Genomic DNA, 13,183 nt, shown 5'->3' with positions numbered 1-13,183 from the left:
TAGAAGCTTTCCTGGAATTTATGTCAGACTGAGCGATAATTGTTGGGATCCTCTTTTTCCCCCTTTTTGGAGATGGGGATGTTTGCCCTCCTCCAGTCTGTGGGGACTTCTCCTGTTCTCTAGGAGTCTTCAAAAGTTATTGTCAATGGCTCGGAGATTTAATTTGCAAGTTCTTTTAATACCCTTGGATGTAGGCCATGTGGTCCTGGAGGCTTAAATACATTTAGATTTACCAAGCATTCCTGCACTTCCTCTTTATTTATTCTGTGCTGCATTTCTCCTGTTGTGTTCTCTGCTTGATTTTCCTCAGGCTGAGCACTCTTTTCCTTTTCTGAGAAGACTGAGGCAAAGAAGGAGTTGAGTAATTCTGCCTTTTCTCTGTCCCCTGCTCTGCTTAGGTCCTGTAAATGTATACCTGTGACCTCCTTAATAGAGTCCATCCATCCAGCATGCAACCTCCCTCTCTTCCTCTATCCCTCCACCACTTTTCCTAGCATTATTGGCTTTTCCAATGAGTCATTCCTTTTCATGATATGTCCAAAGTATGACAGCCTCAGTTTGATCATCTTGGCTTCCAGGGAGATTTCAGCCTTGATCTATTCTAGGAATTTATATATATATATTTTGAATATTTTCAAGCTTAAATCCACGAATATGGAGGGCCAACTGTACATGTAGTTTTTGGGAGGTGAGGCAAACTACCAAAAAGAATGTTCTCAATGCATTTAAAGCATATGTTGGAGTTTACTATATTATTATTATTATTATTATTATTATTATTATTATTAACCTTTATTTATAAAGCGCTGTAAGTTTACACATAACTATAGTGTATGTCATTTGTCTAGAAGGAGTAACCATTCACATCTAGACAATAAAACTGTGGGAAAAGGATTAGTGTCACGCTTGAAACATGCCCATGAACTCATGGCCAAATTTTGATACTTGTAGCAGTAGAATACCTATCTTACTTACCTACATATTTATTGTTTATTAAACTTTTTACAGTTCCTATTATTTTTCTTACTGTGCTGATAAATCTGTTTCCTGCATTACCAAACGAACTACTGGACTGCAAACATAATGACTCCCAGACACATGCGGCTGTATGAGAAGTCTAGTTGTCACTTGAATATTGAGTTACCGGTACTTTAAATAACTGAATAAACTTACTTATATTTGGGGGAAGAAAACCTTATAAAATTTATTGGTAGGGCCCAAATCTAGAGTAGACCCACTGATTCTAGTCAACACTTCTGTAGGTTCCATTGATGCAATAAAATTAGACTTGGGCCTAAATCTATCATAAAATCTATTATGGACAGACTTCACACTTGCTTGAAAAAACACTTAACTTGGGGGGGAAAAGGGAAAGTTATTATATGATGTAAACCAGGATATTGTATTGTATTTTATATACGTATTATAATAATATAACAGAAAAAACTTGGCATATTATTATTATTATTAAGCTTTATTTATATAGCGCTGTAAGTTTACACATAACAGCCAGGGCAGATAACAACAGAATAGAGTGCTTTACAAAGTAATACTTTTTTCATGAATGAACACACACATACACACTAAATTATATGAGTTGCACACAAGCATATATGGTGCATGGATGAGCGATTTCTTGTGTCATAGTCCTGGAAGGAGGTTCACATATATATCTCGGTATTCTGGGACACATGTTGCAATGGCTCCTGGCCACGGGGTAAATATGACTTGGAAATACATCTTCCACTTCTCAGTTCTTCCTCCTTAGTGTATCAATTATCAATAGTGATGTGGCATTTTTATGAACTACAGTCGGCCCTTCTTATACATGGATTTTTTATACACGGATTTAAGTATACACGGTTTGAAAATGTTCCAAAAAAGTATAAATTTACCTTGATTTTCCATTTTTTATAAGGGACACCATTTTGCTATGTCATTATATGTAATGGGACATGAGCATACACGGATTTTGTTATACACGGGAGATCTTGGAACCAAACCCCAGCGTATAACAAGGGTCCACTGTATATTAATAAAATATTGATTCCATTTTAGAATCCACCTGTTTCCATGACATTTTTATTTAGGCCGACTTTTTTAGGCAAATAAGTGAATTTTACTTATGTAGTGTGGTGTGCTGTTTTAATGCTTGAATGCTTTTTATTTTTTTAAATGCTGTTTTAAACTTATTTTTAGTATTATTTAATTTAAAAATACCTTTTGTAATTAATATTTTAATTTTATCCTTTTAAATTATTGTAAGCCTCCATGAATGCCATTTGGGGAGAAAGGCAGGATATAAATCCCATAAATAAATAATAAATAAAGCGATCCCTAAAGGTTTGTGTTAGAAGCCTTGGACTAAATCAGAGATGGGAATCATGTGGACCTATAGGTTTTCTGGGACTGTAACTCCCAGTGTTCCTTACAATGGCTATACTGGCTACAGCTGATGGGACTTGCAGTCCAAAAGTATGTGGAGGCTGGGTTCTTGGCCCCTAAGCAATAGTGTTGATTTGCTGTGCGGTATTAGTAGAAAATGCTTTGTACTGTAACTGCAACAAGAGTTATGCAATTGCCACTTGAACCAGGCTGTGTTCCCAGGAATGCTTATTATTATTACTATTATTATTATTATGTTTATTTATACCCTGCCTTCCTCTCAAAAAGACAGCTTACAAATCTAAAACATTCCAAGTTAAAACACTATTCATATGCAAAATACAAGTTTAAAAAACAATTAAACAATACAAAGAATTAAAAACAGTACATTATTAAAATTTAAAACTCTTTAAAACAAAAAACAAAAGTAAACAGCATCCCTGTCATGTGAAAGCCTGGCGGCATAGAAACATCTTTATCTGCCGCCGGAAGGACAGCAATGATGGAGCCATACTGGCCTCTCTAAGAGGGAGTTCCAGAGCTTGGGAGAAGCCACTGAAAAGGCCCTTTCTCTTGTTCCCACCAAACGCGCCTGAGAGGGCAGTGGGACAGAGAGAAGGGCCTCTCTCAATGACCTCAGTATTCTTGGGAGCCCATATACTAAAATACAAGATGTTATGCAAATTGATTTTGAATTAAATCCTAAATTATTTTTATTAAATATTACGGAGTCAACTGTCACGCATTATGTATATGGAATTAACATATAATTTTAACTTTAATTAAAAAATATATTCTTGGGAGCTGACACATGGAGATACGGTCCTTCAAATAGCCTGGACCCAAGCTAATTCTGCTTATAATTTTAAAAACAGAAACAGTAAAGGAAATATATGGGAATAAAAGTAACCTGGATCACTGCTATAAATACCACATTCTCTTCTATTGATTTAGGGAGCTTTGGATGACTTAGGGAGCTGGGGATGTTTAGCCTGGAGAAGAGAAGTTTAAGAGGTGATTATGGTAATCCTCTTTAAGTATTTGAAGGGATGTCATATTGAGGAGGGAGAAAGCTTGTTTTCTGCTGCTCCAGAGACTAGGACCTGGAGCAATGGATGCAACCTACAGGAAAAGAGATTCCACCTCAACATTAGGATGAACTTCCTGAGGGCTGTTTGACAGTGGAAGACACACCCTTGGAGAGTGATGGAGTCTCCTTCCCTGGAGGTGTTTAAACAGAGGCTGGATGGCCATCTGTCAATGGGGATGCTTTGGTTGAGAGTTCCTGCATGGCAGGGGGTTGGACTGGATGGCCCTTGTGGTCTCTTTCAATTCTATTATTCTATGATTCTAGATTTCCTAGTTTAAGGAAGACTATTTAAAGTTCCTAGTTTAAAGGAGAATCTGACATCTACTTTCAATCAGAGTAGCCAATAGTGAGTTAAGTTGACATATAGGTTGATTTTAACTATGTGGAATGGGTCAGATGCATCATGTCTGTAGAGCACATGGAAATGAAAACATCACATAGTGGATAGCCTGTTGTGAACTTTAAACAGTGGCTGTCCAGATGTTGGACTTTAGCTCCTATCAATCCTAGCCAGCAGAGCCCAGCAGAGTCCAACAACATCTATCAGATATACATTCTCAAATCCTGTTTCTAAGAGAATGAGTTTTTTCCCTAGTATATTCTTTACTATTCTTGTCTGTGTGTTGCCTGAATAAAATGATTCTGTTTAAGCTGTAAATTTTGTGTAACAACATGTCATGGCATATACATATGACCATTTTAAAAACATAGCTGTAAAAGTTATAATAAATTAGACAACTTATTATTTGCTGCCTTTTAATAGCACCTTAAATCTGCTGCCTCAGGCCACCATTTCATTCTGCTTTATCAGAGAGTTGGCCTCACTGAATTAGCATTTCTTTTGAATTAGCATTGAATTAGCATGCATTGATGCTAATTTTAATTAAATACTACATTCACATTTCAATTGCTTCTTCAATATTATAGGAGGAGAGACTACAGAACAATGCCAGGCTCTCCCTGAGGGAGCATACCATCTGACAGAAGTGCTGATCCTGCAGTGGAGAAGAAAGTCTGGCAGCACATTGAGACTCTTCTCATTGAACCCAACCCTTTTGCCCTGCTGAGTAAACTGATGCAAAAATTTGTCAGGAGCAGAGAGCAACACCAAGAATGCCATGAATCCACAGGATTTAAAGCCCATTCTCTAAACACTTCCACAAAACTGGTCAGCCATAACCAAACTGTTTCTGGAGTTGGCATAGTTAACTGCTTCCCATAACAATCAATTGGTGGAGTGGAGGCAAGGCAAAAGAAGACTTCCCCTTCCCAATCATGCTTGCTGGGTTTTCAGTGTGACAGATGCTCCACCATGGAATCTCCTCCTCCATAGGATTTCACTGCCTGTTTAGGATCCTATGCTAACTTACCTTAGTGTAGGCCACATTTGACCTCATTAGGCCTTCCATCTGAGTTCAGAGGTGTACTTAGTATATTTGACATCAGGTGTGGATCATTTTTTTTAACACTCCCCATCTCTCTCCAACACCCTTTTCTAGGTGTAGTGGGGCTGCTGGCTGGGTGGCAAAGAGAGATGACTCTTTGCTGCCTGGCCATTAGAGCTGCTAGACCCAGAAGGCAGCCCAGTCTCACTAGACTACTGGTGGGAGTGGACTGCTTCTGCCACACAGTGGCCTTCTCCAAACCTAGCGGAGCTGCTGTCTGGATAGCAAAGGGAGGCGGCTCTCTTGATCACCTGGCCAGCAGAGCCTCCAGATCTGAAAGGCAGCTCACAAGTTCACAGGGTGACACCCAGCAGTCTGCACCCCTGATGCCCCTGTCTGAGTTCACATACATATATGTAGATAATGGGCATTACTATAATGCAAATTAAAAGCATTCAAGTCAACACACACACACACACACACACACACAAATTATTTCAGCACTATGACAATCTTTACACTAAGTGGGCAAAGTGTGGCCTTCCAGGGCTGCATTTGTGATCCGGTGGGCAAAAAAAACCCTCCCATTTTTTAAAAAAACATTTTGCTCTGTAATGCCCAGGAGGGTTGGGGGGCTTTTACACCCTGCCTGGAGCCCCACTGGACATCCTTGCCAAAAAAAAGTGTTTCTTGCCTCAGAATGCCTGAATGCCCACTAGTGGCCCAAGAAGGCAGCAGAACATGCCTACATGTCCTGACTGGGCTCTGGGTCGAAAATTGGGGTGTTTTTGTGGGAATTTGTACGGGGGGGGAGGCATGTGGCACTCCAAGTTCTTCTGAGGGCCTAATGTGGCCCTCTGGTCTTCCAAATTTGCCCACCACTACCTTACATGCTAAATGACTTGCCAGCACTATGGAACAGTGCAAGAGCAGAGTTATCTTGGCATAGGATTCTTGCTTTTTGTTCCTAAGCAGTACTGTACTTTGGTTTTCATTCACCTTTTTTTAGCAGTAAAGTATAATAAAATCTTAATTACTTGAGTTAGTCAAAGGAGTAAGTCCTGTTGAAACTGAACACAACTGAACAAAAGTAGTTCAGTTATGATATTTAATAAGGTATGCAGTAATTTTGATAGGAAATGCAGCACTGTTATGTATTTTGACTCATAAGTAAGTACTATCACATCCAATGTGAGTTACTCCCAGTGAAGTGTGCATAGATACTGTTTACCTCCACAAGGCTATAAAGGCTGCTGGTGAATCCAGCAAGGCTTACTTCTATATTAACAAACATAGGTCTGGGCTGCTAGTGTTGAAAATTAAGCAATTCATTAAGAATAATATTCGCTTTTTGACTGGTGAAGGTATATTCTACACTAAAGAATTTTAGGTAACTTTCCCTTGTTCAATATGCTCCTTTGTGATACACAGTTGTTATAGATATTTGCATTCTCCCAAGGAATAATAAAAATAACTCTTCATCAGTGTGGATAGCCATATACCAAGTTGATACTTCCTCTGTGAGATTATGCAAAGATCTAACATGATGTTCTGAGCTATTAAACAACTTTGAAACATAGCTTACTAGCTACTAGTATTTTACTTACCTCATAATTAGAAAACACTCATGTTTATTTTGTTTAAAAATTTACCCGCTTCCTTGAGAAGATAATACACTATAGGAGGTTTTTTTTTCTTTTAAAAAAATCTGCTTTAAAGAGGAGACAGGAAGAGTCACATTTACTTTAAACAAAAGTTATTTTGTACAAACAGACATGACCAAACCTGTGTTCATTCCTTTCTGTTCACTTCAGCTAGTATACTTCTTAGCTTCACAGCACAAGTGTAAGTAAGAAATAAGTCTCAGTGAGTTCAGTGGCACTTGCTCCCAGGAAACTGGTTAATCAGTTACCAGATTCTGTAGCATTTGTTTTCAAAGTTGTCATAATTCTGATGTGGTACTGAACTTGGAAAATTATTCAGATTCATAGATCTCAATTTTAAGTCATTATTCTGGGGCTACAGCTGTGGGATCTATTTGGTTTTGGATACTGTGTCATTATAATCTCCATATATTAAAAGAAAAGAGGAATTGGCCTTTTTACATGCAGCATGCATGTTATACTTCTACTGCATTAATATTTCTCAGGGTTTGTAAACTGAATCTGCTATTTTATTTATTAAGGTGTTATGAGTTGATATTCTTAGGAAAACATAAGTTTAAAAGTAATATATTAAGCATTTTCCTTTATCATGTTGTAATTATGACACCAGTGTATTTACTTCATATTCCACACACAGAAGCTAAGATTACAGTTCTGTACTCACCTTGGCATTGGCCTCATTGAACTCGCATGTAGAGATTGCACTATATAACCAGGAAAGTTAAGAGACTTACCAAAATTTATACATCACTCAGTGACAACATTTAGGCAAAAATTCAGGCCACCAATCCCTGAATGGCCCACAACGTGTTTCATGCACTGACCTCTATTCCCACTAACTTGAACTTCTCCATAAGAGAATAAAAAATGGCAGGAGCACTAAGTAAATGACATAATATCAATGCCCAACTAAATACTGAAGAAAATGACTGTATAAATAACCCTCATGACAGAATTTCAGAGATAGTCCATTTTGACTACACAGTATTAAGAGAGACTTTATAAACTCACCTTTTTGTTTTGATTGTGAAAATGCAGTCTGACTCTGCTGTTGTTCAGCAGTGGTGATTATTTATTGTTGGCTTTCTTTGATCTTATAAACCTCCAGTACACAGTATGTAAGATGAGAAAATCACCTGTGGACCACACTAGAGAATGCTGAGGAGCTCTGCTGCACCTAGGATATATACAATGTGCAATGGATAACCTAATATGTCTTTCATTTAACTGGCTGGGCAGGTTTCTGCATTCTCTGGAACATGGAATCATACCAGAATTTGTTGGCATAACAGGCCTGTTAAACTGGTTCCTGGGTACAACAAGAACCTGTTCAGCCAGTCTGCATCAAAGGGCAGCTCAACATGCTGTGGCTCAACTCAGCTCTAAAGCTTCATAAGTGGTGAATTATTCACGCCTCCACCAACTCCCAACATAGAATGTTGTAGCCTCCAGCAAAACAATTTACCAAAAGGTTGGGGAGTGCTGTATCCCTAATCATATCAAATTCAGCAACATCCTATTGTTGCAAATCATCTTTATTACATACTGTATCTAGATGGAATGGTTGATAGATAGGCATTTCGTTATTTAATCCAAGGATAGGAAGCAAATACTGCACTATGAAACAAATCAGAAAAGTATACTTCAGATAAACTGCATTTCAGTTATTACAAATAGTACAAACAAAACCTGGGACCCAGTTCTGAACTACTATTTTTAGATGTTGATAATGAAAACTCCATTAATTAATGGAAGAAGAATTATTCTGTTACATATACGATTAAAGTGCAGGCAGCACAAGAATGCTGCACTTTCTGGAGCTACACTTAATATTATTTGGCTTGTTATACAAAATTTGCAGGAGTGGCAGGTCAGAAAAGATATGTGTTAATACATGTAAAACTAAGTAGCAAAACCTGTTGTAACATCACCATGTGCTAACAGAAAGAAATCCCTAATTTCCAGCAGCCTACAGATCATTTACGTTTTACAAGCTGTAATCGTTTATAGCCTTGCAGAAATTCCCAGTAACTTTCATTTTAGGTAGAGATCCAGTTTCTAATGCAATCCTGTTTTCTTGTTACCTGTAAGTTCAGAATTGTTCAGTGGGAGCATGGTTTTCAGTGACCCCTAGGGCATTTAACCAGTTTTCTTTATAGATTTTTTATGGATGATCAATTTCCAGCACATTCATAGTATTGTGGGTAATATACATTATATATGTATGTGTTTAAAACATTTATATATCACCCTTCATCCTAGCAGGATTTCAGGACAGTGTGCAATTATTTTACAAATAGCAATATGATAGATAAATTGCTTAACGATTAAAATATATGATTTATAAAATTCCTGAATGAATAAAAATACTTCTGCCTGGAGCCAAAGTAGTATCCAAATGCCTTCTTATTTCCAAGATGTTTGGCTTCCCTAGGCAAAACCTCCCTTGCACTGAACTGAAATGAGGCTTACCTATAGTGACATAGGAAATGAAAAGAAAGTGGGGCCAGAACGCATTCATGTGAATTCGCTAGTTCAGCTAATTTACGTGAATTTGAATTGTGTTCGAACTGACTTCCCATTGCCTGAAAATAGCTTGCCATTGCCTGAAATTGCGTGTGATCACTTCTTACGCAATAACGTGAAACCCCATGACTGCATTCGGACTGACTTCCCATTGCCCGAAATTGCGTTCGGATTGTCATTGGATTATACTTCCAATTTCCCTTGTCTGATAATGTCCATAGAAAAGGGTTGCAAGATGCTACTGGGCTGAGGGATGGGTGTTTGTTATTAGTAATGCCTTAGGGTGTCATCTGGCGCAATCTGTACCCCCTAGTGATGCCACTGTTTGTTGCCTGGCCCATGTTGAAGGCTCACAGATTACATGTTATACAACCCCTGCTCCTACCCATGCCATTTTTCAATCTCTTCTAAATTACAGGTAAATCCAGTTAAGATCTCCAAGGTGGCTGTAATGACAACACTCTCTGATGCTTACTAAATTCACACAACCAATTCTGGGGTGTCACCTGGTGAGGTCCGCTGTTCCCACACACCCCCTCCCCATGATGCCACTGATGAAAAGTGATAGAACATTCTTATCCTTGCCACTTCCATATTTTGGTGCTATTTTATTGCTGTTTGCTCTTTTGGTAGTTAAAGAAAAGTACAAATACAACCAAGATTCCAAAATCCACAGTCAAATAAATGCTTTACTAGGGTCAACCAAATGTACACATAATTTTGCGGTGTAGACTTAAATGGAATATGCTCTGCTGGGTATTATATAAGTAACAGATTATACCTAGGACTACTGAAACAAATACACATGTAATAATTTATTCCCTCATTTTTCAAAATTTAAATCCTGCTGCCACCTCCTCCCACTCCATTCCACTTAAGTGTTTGATCATGGGGATTTCATAACTTCAGCATTAAACCAAGTTTCCTCCTCCTTTTCTCCTTCTCCCTATTTTTGTAAGGTCTTGCTTAATGAAAGATCTCAGAACTTGCCCACGAAGTTCTACATATCTGCTTGCTTCCAATAAAGATATTAGACTATAGAGTTTGGATTCCCCCCCCCCCCCCCTCCTTTTGCAGGCCATTTTTTAATACTTAAAAAAATAAGGTCTTGCCATTAACACCAATACCCTATTAAATTGAAATAGAAATTGCTGCTCCTGGCTTGGTAGAAAATCTACTTTCGGGTCAGTGTCACTCAGGAATCTGGCCAAGCTCCTTCTTGAAGATATTTCCTACACCCATCACAGCCATGAACAAAAAGAAGCAATAGTAGAGGAAAAAGAGGGAAAGAAAGGAAAGTGGAATAAAAGTGAGAGAGACAATGAAAGAGGGGAAATGTATGAACAGAATAGAGGTAGAGGTAGAGAGAGGTGGGTAACATTCTGCTTCAAACCAAATTCTCATAGGTCCTAACATTATTTTACTATGTGAAGTCGAAGGCTCTCATGGTCGGCATCCATACATTTTTGTGGGTTTTTCGGGCTATGTGGCCATGTTCTAGAAGAGAATTAGCCCTCTCTTGTTATATCTGTAATTTAAACAGAAGAACATTCCTATTTTTCCGTTAAAGGGAACAAAAAGAGTAAAAAAGCAGCAAGACTATAGCTTTTACTAATGTTCCATCTTTGGATGATGCTTTTAAATCTCTCTTTTTAAAAACAGGTTGTGAGAAAAATGTGCTCATCTCTAGAACTTATTTCCAACCTATGAGGTAGGAGAAGAGATTACTTACCATGCTTTGAAGCTTATATTACCAGATAAATGTGTTCATAAATGTAAAAGACCCAGCTGGAGAGCTGAAATTAGCTTATAAAATAAAGATGGAGGATCTTCATTTTACCAATTTTTATGAACTACATATTTTTTGTTCAAATACATTCAAGAAAAAGTGTCAAGCAGGTAACAATGCATCAATTACTTGTATTGGCTCACATCTCTAGCTCTAATATCAAAATCTTAGTTATTCTTGCCAAATGATTAGTAGCTGAAACATACTAAATTACATGCTCAACTAAACTTGGATCATTTTGCCATAATTTCATCAGCCCTAGCATAATTTCTCCAGGTATGGAGAAAGAAAAGGCTAATTAAATCATTTGTGTTAAAATGCAAATATGAACATAGCATACAATCAAGGTTATACTATGTGAATGATTTGGAGAAAGGAAACAAATCTACAAGAAGCTTTAGAGACTAGAAGAGTTCAGATGGCGCAACAGATGTGCAGTGTTTACACTGCAGCAGCAGCACCTCAGGCTATTGTTTCTTATATCTGAGCAGGATTGGGCTTGGTCAGTAGACCTGAACAGAAGAGATTCAGTTAAAAGTGCTGCAGGAAATGATTTTGATGATGCAGTTAGGATTACAATGAGTAGGATTAAAATCGCACCATATGTCAAGAAGAGGAACACTGATTGCTAAAGGTGTTCTTTATAATAAAAGAGAGTGTTCAAGGGGCAAGCTAGATGTTTACAGGTAATGTATTTTAAATTTTGTTTGTTTATCAAAAATAGCTTTGCAAAGGGTCAATTTAGAGAATTAGTATGTACATAAAGAAAAGTTGGTGTGTGTTTAGTCCTTTCCTGCATATCATTTTTGTACTGCAATTTTCCTCTTTCCAGAGAAATTTTGCCTTGGCTTACAGATGTGTTTTCTATCACAAATATACTTACCATCATTGCCTCCTTATTCTGAAAGGGGCTGGTGGTCAGCAGCAGGACCCCACCACACCAGTGGCTGCAGAGGAGTGCATTTTTACCCGCTGCCCTGCTCTGCGCTCCATGCCACAGAAGGAAGCACAGGACATGGTACCTGGAGGGCAGTGGTGTGCGAGGCATCTGGGAAAGATGCTGATGGGGCGGCCACAGAAGGGAAGGAGAAGATTCCATGGCCACCACTTTTGCTTCCTCTGTTATCGCCTCCTTTTCCTAGCCCTACCAGCAGCTTTGCCAGACCCAAAGGGGCTTCTGGGTGGCAGCATCACCCCACTCCCACCACAGTGGGTGGACAGCAGAGGCACTGTGGTTAGTGGAGGGGGGTGGCTGGGTGTGTGTATTTTAGGATGAATAGTGAGGAACCACCCCACCCCGTCTGGGGTGTCACCCAGTGCAGTCTGTACTCCCCACACCTCCTTAGTGACGGCCTTGATGAGCATGAGCCATAGTTTTCTGCTCTTGATGTAACTGCCAGCCAAGAAGAGAAAGGAGACAAAAACAACACCAAGTGACTGGTTCTGCTGCAGCTAGGCTTTCCTGTTCCATACCAAAGGACTATCTAATATCACATGTTCCATATAAAGGGTTCTCGGAGAAACAGGATAAATAAATAAAAAATAATCTAAAAAAGATTTGTTCAGATTTGTAGCTGTAATTTGCATCTACTGAAGAGGGATAGATCTGACTATACTGGATAATTTTAAGCATGGGCTTGCAATATGCCTGGCTAGGGCCTTACATGAATGGAATATGTTCTAGATATTACAGAGTTGACAGATGAGAGGCTGTGGGTTTACATCAATCAGATCAGTTTTATGAGCATCTCTGCTTTAGAGCATGGCAAATATATCCTGTAAACTGTATAAATATCATCTGTTGCAGTTAGGGCCTTTCATTTGTACTAAGAGTGTGTACTAGTAAGTTAGAACCATGTGAAATTAACTGATTGGCTTCATCATAACAACAGTTATGCTAGATACATCTATTAAACAATAGATACTGATAACCATTCAGCTTAGAGACAATTTCCTCAATCAATTGTCCTGTCTATTTGATTAATGGAGATTATCACATGGGCAAATAAAGCATCCTTTCCCTGATGGGATAATTCTGGGATAATTATATTTCTATTTTTATTTTATTTCTATTTTTATATATTTTATTTTATTTTCACATTTTTATATAACTTTTATATACAGTGGACCCTAGCCTTATGCGGGGGATCCGTTCTAGACACCCCCCCGTGTAAGGTTAATTCCACGTATGCTTGAGCCCCACGGCGGTGTGGTGGTGCGAGAGCATGCGGGGCGCCACGGGTGCGCGCCCATTCATTTGAATGGGATGCGCCACCCCGCGCGCTTCCCGCGGCTTGAGCATGTACGCCTGCGTATAATGCAGGTGCACTGTATAACTTTTGTA

The 13,183-nt window shown here is 38.6% G+C and overlaps 1 protein-coding gene across 1 annotated transcript in view; it reads right to left on the bottom strand.

The window, feature by feature from the left end:
• Positions 1-4,867, bottom strand: part of LOC121917344 (DNA endonuclease RBBP8-like) — a 72,219-nt gene extending 67,352 nt beyond the window's left edge. The window contains exon 1 of the mRNA XM_042443249.1: positions 4,846-4,867. The gene's annotated coding sequence lies outside the window, so the exon portion shown is untranslated. The remainder of the gene's footprint in view (positions 1-4,845) is intronic.
• Positions 4,868-13,183: the final 8,316 nt, after the last annotated feature.

This window comes from Sceloporus undulatus, unplaced genomic scaffold, assembly GCF_019175285.1.
Source record: "Sceloporus undulatus isolate JIND9_A2432 ecotype Alabama unplaced genomic scaffold, SceUnd_v1.1 scaffold_15, whole genome shotgun sequence".
Lineage (NCBI taxonomy): Eukaryota > Metazoa > Chordata > Lepidosauria > Squamata > Phrynosomatidae > Sceloporus > Sceloporus undulatus.
Note: the sequence above shows the minus strand (reverse complement) of the source record. Positions and strands in the feature narration are given on the sequence as shown.